This window comes from Microchirus variegatus, assembly GCF_963457635.1.
Source record: "Microchirus variegatus genome assembly, chromosome: 12".
Classification (NCBI taxonomy): Eukaryota; Metazoa; Chordata; class Actinopteri; order Pleuronectiformes; family Soleidae; genus Microchirus; species Microchirus variegatus.
In genome coordinates, this window is record NC_139813.1 from 22,445,327 (window position 1) to 22,458,361 (window position 13,035).

The following is a 13,035-nucleotide window of genomic DNA, read 5'->3' on the forward strand; positions in this document are numbered from 1 at the left end:
TTGGATGAAATAGTGTAGTATGACATTGAGGTCGATGACATTGTATAGTATGACGTCTTGGTCACATTTTGGACCAAAAAGTTTTTTCAAAAAAATGGTCAGATTTTGGACGAATTAGTGTAGTATGACATTGAGGTTGATGACATAGTATAGTATAACGGTTTGGTCACATTTTGGGCTAAAAATATTATCTAAAAAAAATTGTCCGATTTTGGACGACATAGTATAGTATGATGTTTTTGTCAAATTTTGGACCAAAAATGTTTTTTCCAAAAAAATGGTCAGATTTTGGATGAATTAGTGTAGTATGACATTGAGGTCGATGACATAGTATAGTATGACGTTTTGGTCACATTTTGGGCTAAAAAAAAATTCACATTTTGGACGACATAGTATAGTATGTCGTTTTTGTCAAATTTTGGACCAAAATATATATATTTTTTAAATGGTCAGATTTTGGACGAAATAGTTTAGTATGACATTGAGGTCGATGACATAGTATAGTATGACGTTTTGGTCACATTTTGGGCTAAAAAAAGATTTAACTTTTTTTTCCGATTTTGGACGGCATAGTATAGTATGACATTTTTGTCAAATTTTGGACCAACTTTTTTTTCAAAAGAATTGTCAGATTTTGGATGAATTAGTGTAGTATGACATTGAGGTCGGTGACATAGTATAGTATGACGTTTTGGTCACATTTTGGGCTAAAAATATTATCTAAAAAAAATTGTCCGATTTTGGACGACATAGTATAGTATGATGTTTTTGTCAAATTTTGGACCAAAAATGTTTTTTCCAAAAAAATGGTCAGATTTTGGATGAAATACTGTAGTATGACATTGAGGTCGATGACATAGTATAGTATGATGTTTTGGTCACATTTTGGGCTAAACATTTTTTTCACATTTTGGACGACATAGTATATTATGACGTTTTGTACAATTTTGACCAAAATCCTTTTTTCAAAAAAATGGTCAGATTTGGATGAAATAGTGTAGTATGACATTGAGGTCAACGACATAGTATAGTATGACGTCTTGGTCACATTTTGGGCTTAAAAAAATGTATTTCAAATTTTTTTCCGATTTTGGACGACATAGTATAGTATGTCGTTTATGTCAAATTTTGGACCAAAATATATATATTTTTTAAATGGTCAGATTTTGGACGAAATAGTGTAGTATGACATTGAGGTCGATGACATAGTATGAATGACGTTTTGGTCACATTTTGGGCTAAAAAAAAGATTTCACTTTTTTTTCCGATTTTGGACGACATAGTATAGTATGACATTTTTGTCATATTTTGGACCAACATTTTTTTTCAAAAAAATTGTCAGATTTTGGATGAAATAGTCTAGTATAACATTGAGGTCAAAGACATAGTATAGTATGACGTTTTGGTCACATTTTGGACCAAAAAGTTTTTTCAAAAAAATAGTCAGATTTTGGACAAATTAGTGTAGTATGACATTGAGGTTGATGACATAGTATAGTATGACGGTTTGGTCACATTTTGGGCTAAAAATATTATCTAAAAAAAATTGTCCGATTTTGGACGACATAGTATGTATGATGTTTTTGTCAAATTTTGGACCAAAATATATATATTTTTTAAATGGTCAGATTTTGGACGAAATAGTGTAGTATGACATTGAGGTCGATGACATAGTATAGAATGACATTTTTGTCAAATTTTGGACCAACACTTTTTTCAAAAAAATTGTCAGATTTTGGATGAAATAGTCTAGCATGACATTGAGGTCAAAGACATAGTATAGTATGACGTTTTGGTCACATTTTGGACCAAAAAGTTTTTTCAAAAAAATGGTCAGATTTTGGATGAATTAGTGTAGTATGACATTGAGGTTGATGACATAGTATAGTATGACGGTTTGGTCACATTTTTGGCTAAAAATATTATCTAAAAAAAATTGTCCGATTTTGGACCACATAGTATAGTATGATGTTTTTGTCAAATTTTGGACCAAAAATGTTTTTTCCAAAAAAATGGTCAGATTTTAGATGGAATAGTGTAGTATGACATTGTATAGTATGACGTTTTTGTACAATTTTGACCAAAATCTTTTTTTCAAAAAAATGGTCAGATTTTCGATGAAATAGTCTAGTATGACATTGAGGTCAACGACATAGTATAGTATGACGTTTTGGTCACATTTTGGGCTTAAAAAAATGTATTTCAAATTTTTTTCCGATTTTGGACGACATAGTATAGTATGTCGTTTATGTCAAATTTTGGACCAAAATATATATATTTTTTAAATGGTCAGATTTTGGACGAAATAGTGTAGTATGACATTGAGGTCGATGACATAGTATGAATGACGTTTTGGTCACATTTTGGGCTAAAAAAAAGATTTCACTTTTTTTTCCGATTTTGGACGACATAGTATAGTATGACATTTTTGTCATATTTTGGACCAACATTTTTTTTCAAAAAAATGGTCAGATTTTGGATGAAATAGTCTAGTATAACATTGAGGTCAAAGACATAGTATAGTATGACGTTTTGGTCACATTTTGGACCAAAAAGTTTTTTCAAAAAAATAGTCAGATTTTGGACAAATTAGTGTAGTATGACATTGAGGTTGATGACATAGTATAGTATGACGGTTTGGTCACATTTTGGGCTAAAAATATTATCTAAAAAAAATTGTCCGATTTTGGACGACATAGTATGTATGATGTTTTTGTCAAATTTTGGACCAAATATATTTATTTTTTAAATGGTCAGATTTTGGACGAAATAGTGTAGTATGACATTGAGGTCGATGACATAGTATAGAATGACATTTTTGTCAAATTTTGGACCAACACTTTTTTTCAAAAAAATTGTCAGATTTTGGATGAAATAGTCTAGTATGACATTGAGGTCAAAGACATAGTATAGTATGACGTTTTGGTCACATTTTGGACCAAAAAGTTTTTCAAAAAAATGGTCAGATTTTGGATGAATTAGTGTAGTATGACATTGAGGTTGATGACATAGTATAGTATGACGGTTTGGTCACATTTTTGGCTAAAAATATTATCTAAAAAAAATTGTCCGATTTTGGACCACATAGTATAGTATGATGTTTTTGTCAAATTTTGGACCAAAAATGTTTTTTCCAAAAAAATGGTCAGATTTTGGATGGAATAGTGTAGTATGACATTGAGGTCGATGACATAGTATAGTATGACGTTTTGGTCACATTTTGGGCAAAAAAAAATGTTCACATTTTGGACGACATTGTATAGTATGACGTTTTTGTACAATTTTGACCAAAATCTTTTTTTCAAAAAAATTGTCAGATTTTGGATGAAATAGTCTAGTATGACATTGAGGTCAACGACATAGTATAGTATGACGTTTTGGTCACATTTTGGCCTTAAAAAAATGTATTTCAAATTTTTTTCCGATTTTGGACGACATAGTATAGTATGATGTTTTTGTCAAATTTTGGACCAAAAATGATTTTTCCAAAAAAATGGTCAGATTTTGGATGAATTAGTGTAGTATGACATTGAGGTCGATGACATAGTATAGTATGACGTTTTGGTCACATTTTGGGCTAAAAAAAATTTCACATTTTGGACGACATAGTATAGTATGATGTTTTTGTCAAATTTTGGACCAAAAATGTTTTTTTCCAAAAAAATGGTCAGATTTTGGATGAAATAGTGTAGTATGACATTGAGGTCGATGACATTGTATAGTATGACGTCTTGGTCACATTTTGGGCTTAAAAAAATTTATTTCAAATTTCTTTCCGATTTTGGACGACATAGTATAGTATGTCGTTTTTGTCAAATTTTGGACCAAAATATATATATTTTTTAAATGGTCAGATTTTGGACGAAATAGTGTTGTATGACATTGAGGTCGATGACATAGTATAGAATGACGTTTTGGTCACATTTTGGGCTAAAATAAAGATTTCACTTTTTTTTCCGATTTTGGACGACATAGTATAGTATGACATTTTTGTCAAATTTGGACCAACATTTTTTTTCAAAAAAATTGTCAGATTTTGGATGAAATAGTCTAGTATGACATTGAGGTCAAAGACATAGTATAGTATGACGTTTTGGTCACATTTTGGACCAAAAAGTTTTTTCAAAAAAATGGTCAGATTTTGGACGAATTAGTGTAGTATGACATTGAGGTTGATGACATAGTATAGTATAACGGTTTGGTCACATTTTGGGCTAAAAATATTATCTAAAAAAAATTGTCCGATTTTGGACGACATAGTATAGTATGATGTTTTTGTCAAATTTTGGACCAAAAATGTTTTTTCCAAAAAAATGGTCAGATTTTGGATGAATTAGTGTAGTATGACATTGAGGTCGATGACATAGTATAATATGACGTTTTGGTCACATTTTGGGATAAAAAACAATTTTCACATTTTGGACGACATAGTATAGTATGTCGTTTTTGTCAAATTTTGGACCAAAATATATATATTTTTTAAATGGTCAGATTTTGGACGAAATAGTGTAGTATGACATTGAGGTCGATGACATAGTTTAGTATGACGTTTTGGTCACATTTTGGGCTAAAAAAATTTATTTCAAATTTTTTTCCGATTTTGGACGACATAGTATAGTATGATGTTTTTGTCAAATTTTGGACCAAAAATGTTTTTTCCAAAAAAATGGTCAGATTTTGGATGAATTAGTGTAGTATGACATTGAGGTCGATGACATAGTATAGTATGACGTTTTGGTCACATTTTGGGCTAAAAAAAGAATTTCACATTTTGGACGACATGGTATAGTATGATGTTTTTGTCAAATTTTGGACCAAAAATGTTTTTTCCAAAAAAATGGTCAGATTTTGGATGAAATAGTGTAGTATGACATTGAGGTCGATGACATTGTATAGTATGACGTCTTGGTCACACTTTGGGCTTAAAAAAATGTATTTCAAATTTTTTTCCGATTTTGGACGACATAGTATATAGTATGTCGTTTTTGTCAAATTTTGGACCAAAATATATATATTTTTTAAATGGTCAGATTTTGGACGAAATAGTGTAGTATGACATTGAGGTTGATGACATAGTATAGAATGACATTTTGGTCACATTTTGGGCTAAAAAAAAGATTTCACTTTTTTTTCCGATTTTGGACGACATAGTATAGTATGACATTTTTGTCAAATTTTGGACCAACATTTTTTTTCAAAAAAATTGTCAGATTTTGGATGAAATAGTCTAGTATGGCATTGAGGTCAAAGACATAGTATAGTATGACGTTTTGGTCACATTTTGGACCAAAAAGTTTTTTCAAAAAAATGGTCAGATTTTGGACGAATTAGTGTAGTATGACATTGAGGTTGATGACATGGTATAGTATAACGGTTTGGTCACATTTTGGGCTAAAAATATTATCTAAAAAAAATTGTCCGATTTTGGACGACATAGTATAGTATGATGTTTTTGTCAAATTTTGGACCAAAAATGTTTTTCCAAAAAAATGGTCAGATTTTGGATGAATTAGTGTAGTATGACATTGAGGTCGATGACATAGTATAGACGTTTTGGTCACATTTTGGGCTAAAAAAAATGTTCACATTTTGGACGACATAGTATAGTATGTCGTTTTTGTCAAATTTTGGACCAAAATATATATATTTTTTAAATGGTCAGATTTTGGACGAAATAGTGTAGTATGACATTGAGGTCGATGACATAGTATAGTATGACGTTTTGGTCACATTTTGGGCTAAAAAAAGATTTCACTTTTTTTTCCGATTTTGGACGACATAGTATAGTATGACATTTTTGTCAAATTTTGGACCAACATTTTTTTTCAAAAGAATTGTCAGATTTTGGATGAATTAGTGTAGTATGACATTGAGGTCGATGACATAGTATAGTATGACGTTTTGGTCACATTTTGGACCAAAAAGTTTTTTCAAAAAAATGGTCAGATTTTGGACGAATTAGTGTAGTATGACATTGAGGTTGATGACATAGTATAGTATAACGGTTTGGTCACATTTTGGGCTAAAAATATTATCTAAAAAAAATTGTCCGATTTTGGACGACATAGTATAGTATGATGTTTTTGTCAAATTTTGGACCAAAAATGTTTTTTCCAAAAAAATGGTCAGATTTTGGATGAATTAGTGTAGTATGACATTGAGGTCGATGACATAGTATAATATGACGTTTTGGTCACATTTTGGGATAAAAAACAATTTTCACATTTTGGACGATATAGTATAGTATGTCGTTTTTGTCAAATTTTGGACCAAAATATATATATTTTTTAAATGGTCAGATTTTGGACGAAATAGTGTAGTATGACATTGAGGTCGATGACATAGTTTAGTATGACGTTTTGGTCACATTTTGGGCTAAAAAAATGTATTTCAAATTTTTTTCCGATTTTGGACGACATAGTATAGTATGATGTTTTTGTCAAATTTTGGACCAAAAATGTTTTTTCCAAAAAAATGGTCAGATTTTGGATGAATTAGTGTAGTATGACATTGAGGTCGATGACATAGTATAGTATGACGTTTTGGTCACATTTTGGGCTAAAAAAAGAATTTCACATTTTGGACGACATGGTATAGTATGATGTTTTTGTCAAATTTTGGACCAAAAATGTTTTTTCCAAAAAAATGGTCAGATTTTGGATGAAATAGTGTAGTATGACATTGAGGTCGATGACATTGTATAGTATGACGTCTTGGTCACACTTTGGGCTTAAAAAAATGTATTTCAAATTTTTTTCCGATTTTGGACGACATAGTATATAGTATGTCGTTTTTGTCAAATTTTGGACCAAAATATATATATTTTTTAAATGGTCAGATTTTGGACGAAATAGTGTAGTATGACATTGAGGTTGATGACATAGTATAGAATGACATTTTGGTCACATTTTGGGCTAAAAAAAAGATTTCACTTTTTTTTCCGATTTTGGACGACATAGTATAGTATGACATTTTTGTCAAATTTTGGACCAACATTTTTTTTCAAAAAAATTGTCAGATTTTGGATGAAATAGTCTAGTATGGCATTGAGGTCAAAGACATAGTATAGTATGACGTTTTGGTCACATTTTGGACCAAAAAGTTTTTTCAAAAAAATGGTCAGATTTTGGACGAATTAGTGTAGTATGACATTGAGGTTGATGACATGGTATAGTATAACGGTTTGGTCACATTTTGGGCTAAAAATATTATCTAAAAAAAATTGTCCGATTTTGGACGACATAGTATAGTATGATGTTTTTGTCAAATTTTGGACCAAAAATGTTTTTCCAAAAAAATGGTCAGATTTTGGATGAATTAGTGTAGTATGACATTGAGGTCGATGACATAGTATAGACGTTTTGGTCACATTTTGGGCTAAAAAAAATGTTCACATTTTGGACGACATCGTATAGTATGTCGTTTTTGTCAAATTTTGGACCAAAATATATATATTTTTTAAATGGTCAGATTTTGGACGAAATAGTGTAGTATGACATTGAGGTCGATGACATAGTATAGTATGACGTTTTGGTCACATTTTGGGCTAAAAAAAGATTTCACTTTTTTTTCCGATTTTGGACGACATAGTATAGTATGACATTTTTGTCAAATTTTGGACCAACATTTTTTTTCAAAAGAATTGTCAGATTTTGGATGAATTAGTGTAGTATGACATTGAGGTCGATGACATAGTATAGTATGACGTTTTGGTCACATTTTGGGCTAAATTTTTTTTCACATTTTGGACGACATAGTATATTATGACGTTTTGTACAATTTTGACCAAAATCTTTTTTTCAAAAAAATGGTCAGATTTTGGATGAAATAGTCTAGTATGACATTGAGGTCAACGACATAGTATAGTATGACGTTTTGGTCACATTTTGGGCTTAAAAAAATGTATTTCAAATTTTTTTCCGGTTTTAGACGACATAGTATAGTATGTCGTTTTTGTCAAATTTTGGACCAAAATATATATATTTTTTAAATGGTCAGATTTTGGACGAAATAGTGTAGTATGACATTGAGGTCGATGACATAGTATAGTATGACGTTTTGGTCACATTTTGGGCTAAAAAAAAGATTTCACTTTTTTTTCCGATTTTGGACGACATAGTTTTGTATGACATTTTTGTCAAATTTTGGACCAACATTTTTTTTCAAAAAAATGGTCAGATTTTGGATGAAATAGTCTAGTATGACATTGAGGTCGAAGACATAGTATAGTATGACGTTCTGGTCACATTTTGGGCTAAAACGTTTTTTCACATTTTGGACGACATAGTATAGTATGACGTTTTTGTACAATTTTGACCAAAATCTTTTTTTCAAAAAAATGGTCAGATTTTGGATGAAATAGTCTAGTATGACATTGAGGTCGATGACATAGTATAGAATGACGTTTGAGTCACATTTTGGGCTAAAAAAAAGATTTCACATTTTTGTCAAATTTTGGACCAATATTTTTTTTCAAAAAAATTGTCAGATTTTGGATGAAATAGTCTAGTATGACATTTTTGTCATATTTTGGACCAACATTTTTTTTCAAAAAAATTGTCAGATTTTGGATGAAATAGTCTAGTATGACATTGAGGTCAAAGACATAGTATAGTATGACGTTTTGGTCACATTTTGGACCAAAAAGTTTTTTCAAAAAAATAGTCAGATTTTGGACAAATTAGTGTAGTATGACATTGAGGTTGATGACATAGTATAGTATGACGGTTTGGTCACATTTTGGGCTAAAAATATTATCTAAAAAAAATTGTCCGATTTTGGACGACATAGTATGTATGTTTTTGTCAAATTTTGGACCAAACTATATATATTTTTTAAATGGTCAGATTTTGGACGAAATAGTGTAGTATGACATTGAGGTCGATGACATAGTATAGAATGACATTTTTGTCAAATTTTGGACCAACACTTTTTTTCAAAAAAATTGTCAGATTTTGGATGAAATAGTCTAGTATGACATTGAGGTCAAAGACATAGTATAGTATGACGTTTTGGTCACATTTTGGACCAAAAAGTTTTTTCAAAAAAATGGTCAGATTTTGGATGAATTAGTGTAGTATGACATTGAGGTTGATGACATAGTATAGTATGACGGTTTGGTCACATTTTGGGCTAAAAACATTATTAAAAAAAATTGTCCGATTTTGGACCACATAGTATAGTATGATGTTTTTGTCAAATTTTGGACCAAAAATGTTTTTTCCAAAAAAATGGTCAGATTTTGGATGAATTAGTGTAGTATGACATTGAGGTCGATGACATAGTATAGTATGACGTTTTGGTCAAATTTTGGGCTAAAAAAAATTTCACATTTTGGACGACATAGTATAGTATGATGTTTTTGTCAAATTTTGGACCAAAAATGTTTTTTCCAAAAAAATGGTCAGATTTTGGATGAAATAGTGTAGTATGACACTGAGGTCGATGACATTGTATAGTATGACGTCTTGGTCACATTTTGGGCTTAAAAAAATGTATTTCAAATTTTTTTCCGATTTCCGACGACATAGTATAGTATGACATTTTTGTCAAATTTTGGACCAACATTTTTTTTCAAAAAAATTGTCAGATTTTGGATGAAATAGTCTAGTATGACATTAAGGTCAAAGACATAGTATAGTATGACGTTTTGGTCACATTTTGGACCGAAAAGTTTTTTCAAAAAAATGGTCAGATTTTGGACGAATTAGTGTAGTATGACATTGAGGTTGATGACATAGTATAGTATAACGGTTTGGTCACATTTTGGGCTAAAAATATTATCTAAAAAAAATTGTCCGATTTTGGACGACATAGTATAGTATGATGTTTTTGTCAAATTTTGGACCAAAAATGTTTTTTCCAAAAAAATGGTCAGTTTTTGGATGAATTAGTGTAGTATGACATTGAGGTCGATGACATAGTATAATATGACGTTTTGGTCACATTTTGGGCTAAAAAACAATTTTCACATTTTGGACGACATAGTATAGTATGTCGTTTTTGTCAAATTTTGGACCAAAATATATATATTTTTTAAATGGTCAGATTTTGGACGAAATAGTGTAGTATGACATTGAGGTCGATGACATAGTTTAGTATGACGTTTTGGTCACATTTTGGGCTAAAAAAAGATTTCACTTTTTTTCCGATTTTGGACGACATAGTATAGTATGACATTTTTGTCAAATTTTGGACCAAAAATGTTTTTTCAAAAGAATTGTCAGATTTTGGATGAATTAGTGTAGTATGACATTGAGGTCGATGACATAGTATAGTATGACGTTTTGGTCACATTTTGGGCAAATTTTTTTTCACATTTTGGACGACATAGTATATTATGACGTTTTGTACAATTTTGACCAAAACCTTTTTTCAAAAAAATGGTCAGATTTTGGATGAAATAGTCTAGTATGACATTGAGGTCAACGACATAGTATAGTATGACGTTTTGGTCACATTTTGGGCTTAAAAAAATGTATTTCAAATTTTTTTCCGGTTTTAGACGACATAGTATAGTATGTCGTTTTTGTCAAATTTTGGACCAAAATATATATATTTTTTAAATGGTCAGATTTTGGACGAAATAGTGTAGTATGACATTGAGGTCGATGACATAGTATAGAATGACATTTTGGTCACATTTTGGGCTAAAAAAAAGATTTCACTTTTTTTTCCGATTTTGGACGACATAGTATAGTATGACATTTTTGTCAAATTTTGGACCAACATTTTTTTTCAAAAAAATGGTCAGATTTTGGATGAAATAGTCTAGTATGACATTGAGGTCGAAGACATAGTATAGTATGACGTTCTGGTCACATTTTGGGCTAAAACGTTTTGTCACATTTTTGACGACATAGTATAGTATGACGTTTTTGTACAATTTTGACCAAAATCTTTTTTTCAAAAAAATGGTCAGATTTTGGATGAAATAGTCTAGTATGACATTGAGGTCGATGACATAGTATAGAATGACGTTTGAGTCACATTTTGGGCTAAAAAAAAGATTTCACATTTTTGTCAAATTTTGGACCAATATTTTTTTTCAAAAAAATTGTCAGATTTTGGATGAAATAGTCTAGTATGACATTGAGGTCAAAGACATAGTATAGTATGACGTTTTGGTCACATTTTGGACAAAAAAAAAAATCTACTTTTTTTCGATTTTGGACGACATAGTATATATAGTATGATGTTTTTGTCCAATTTTGGACCAAAAAGTTTTTTCCAAAAAATGGTCAGATTTTGGACGAATTAGTGTAGTATGACATTGAGGTTGACGACATAGTATAGTATCACGGTTTGGTCACATTTTGGGCTAAAAATATTATCTAAAAAAAATTGTCCGATTTTGGACGACATAGTATAGTATGATGTTTTTGTCAAATTTTGGACCAAAAATGTTTTTTCAAAAAAAATGGTCAGATTTCGGATGAAATAGTGTAGTGTGACATTGAGGTCGATGACATAGTATAGTATGACGTTTTGGTCACATTTTGGGCTAAAAAAAATGTTCACATTTTGGACGACATAGTATAGTATGACGTTTTTGTACAATTTTGACCAAAATCTTTTTTTCAAAAAAATGGTCAGATTTTGGATGAAATAGTCTAGTATGACATTGAGGTCGTTGACATAGTATAGTATGAAGTTTTGGTCACATTTTGGGCTTAAAAAAATGTATTTCAAATTTTTTTCCGATTTTGGACGACATAGTATAGTATGTCGTTTTTGTCAAATTTTGGACCAAAATATATATATTTTTTAAATGGTCAGATTTTGGACGAAATAGTGTAGTATGACATTGAGGTCGTTGACATAGTATAGTATGAAGTTTTGGTCACATTTTGGGCTAAAAAAATGTATTTCAAATTTTTTTCCCATTTTGGACGACATAGTATAGTATGTCGTTTTTGTCAAATTTTGGACCAAAATATATATATTTTTTAAATGGTCAGATTTTGGACGAAATAGTGTAGTATGACATTGAGGTCGATGACATAGTATAGTCTGACGTTTTAGTCACATTTTGGACTAAAAAAAAAATGTTATCTTTATTTTCGGATTTTGGACGACATAGTATAGTATGATGTTTTTGTCCAATTTTGGACCAAAAATGTTTTTTCCAAAAAAATGGTCAGATTTTGGATGAAATAGTGTAGTATGACATTGAGGTCGATGACATAGTATAGTATGACGTTTTGGTCACATTTTGGGCTAAGAAAAATATTTCACATTTTTTTTCCGATTTTGGATGACATAGTATATAGTATGACGTTTTTGTCAAATTTTGGACCAAAATTTTTTTTTCAAAAAAATGGTCAGATTTTGGATGAAATGGTCTAGTATGACATTGAGGTCAACGACATAGTATAGTATGACGTTTTGGTCACATTTTGGACAAAAAAAAGAAAATTCTACTTTTTTTCCGATTTTGGACGACATAGTATAGTATGATGTTTTTGTCAAATTTTGACCAAAATCTTTTTTTCAAAAAAATGGTCAGATTTTGGACGAAAATAGTGTAGTATGACATTGAGGTCAACGACATAGTATAGTATGACGTTTTGGTCACATTTTGGGATAAAAAAATAATTTTCAAAAAAATTGTCAGATTTTGGACGACATAGTATAGTATGATGTTTTTTTCCAATTTTGGACCAAAAAGTTTTTTCAAAAAAATGGTCAGATTTTGGACGAAATAGTGTAGTATGACATTGAGATTGATGACATTATAGTATGACGTTTTGGTCACATTTTGGGCTAAAAAAGAAAATTCAAATTTTTTTCCGATTTTGGACGATATACTATATAGTATGACGTTTTTGTCCAATTTTGACCAAAATCTTTTTTTCAAAAAAATGGTCAGATTTTGGACGTAATAGTGTAGTATGACATTGAGGTCAATGACATAGTATAGTATGACGTTTTGGTCACATTTTGGACTAAAAAGAAAATTATACTTTTTTTCCAGATTTTGGACGACATAGTATAGTATGAAGTTTTTGTCCAATTTTGGACCAAAAATGTTTT

At 30.2% G+C, this 13,035-nt stretch overlaps 1 protein-coding gene across 1 annotated transcript in view; it reads right to left on the reverse strand.

Annotated features, from left to right (window-relative positions):
* The window catches only part of LOC310934809 (regulator of G-protein signaling 6-like), a gene marked incomplete at both ends in the record, with an annotated part of 97,949 nt that overhangs the window by 20,112 nt on the left and 64,802 nt on the right, over positions 1–13,035 (reverse strand). The gene's annotated exons all lie outside the window — the stretch shown is intronic.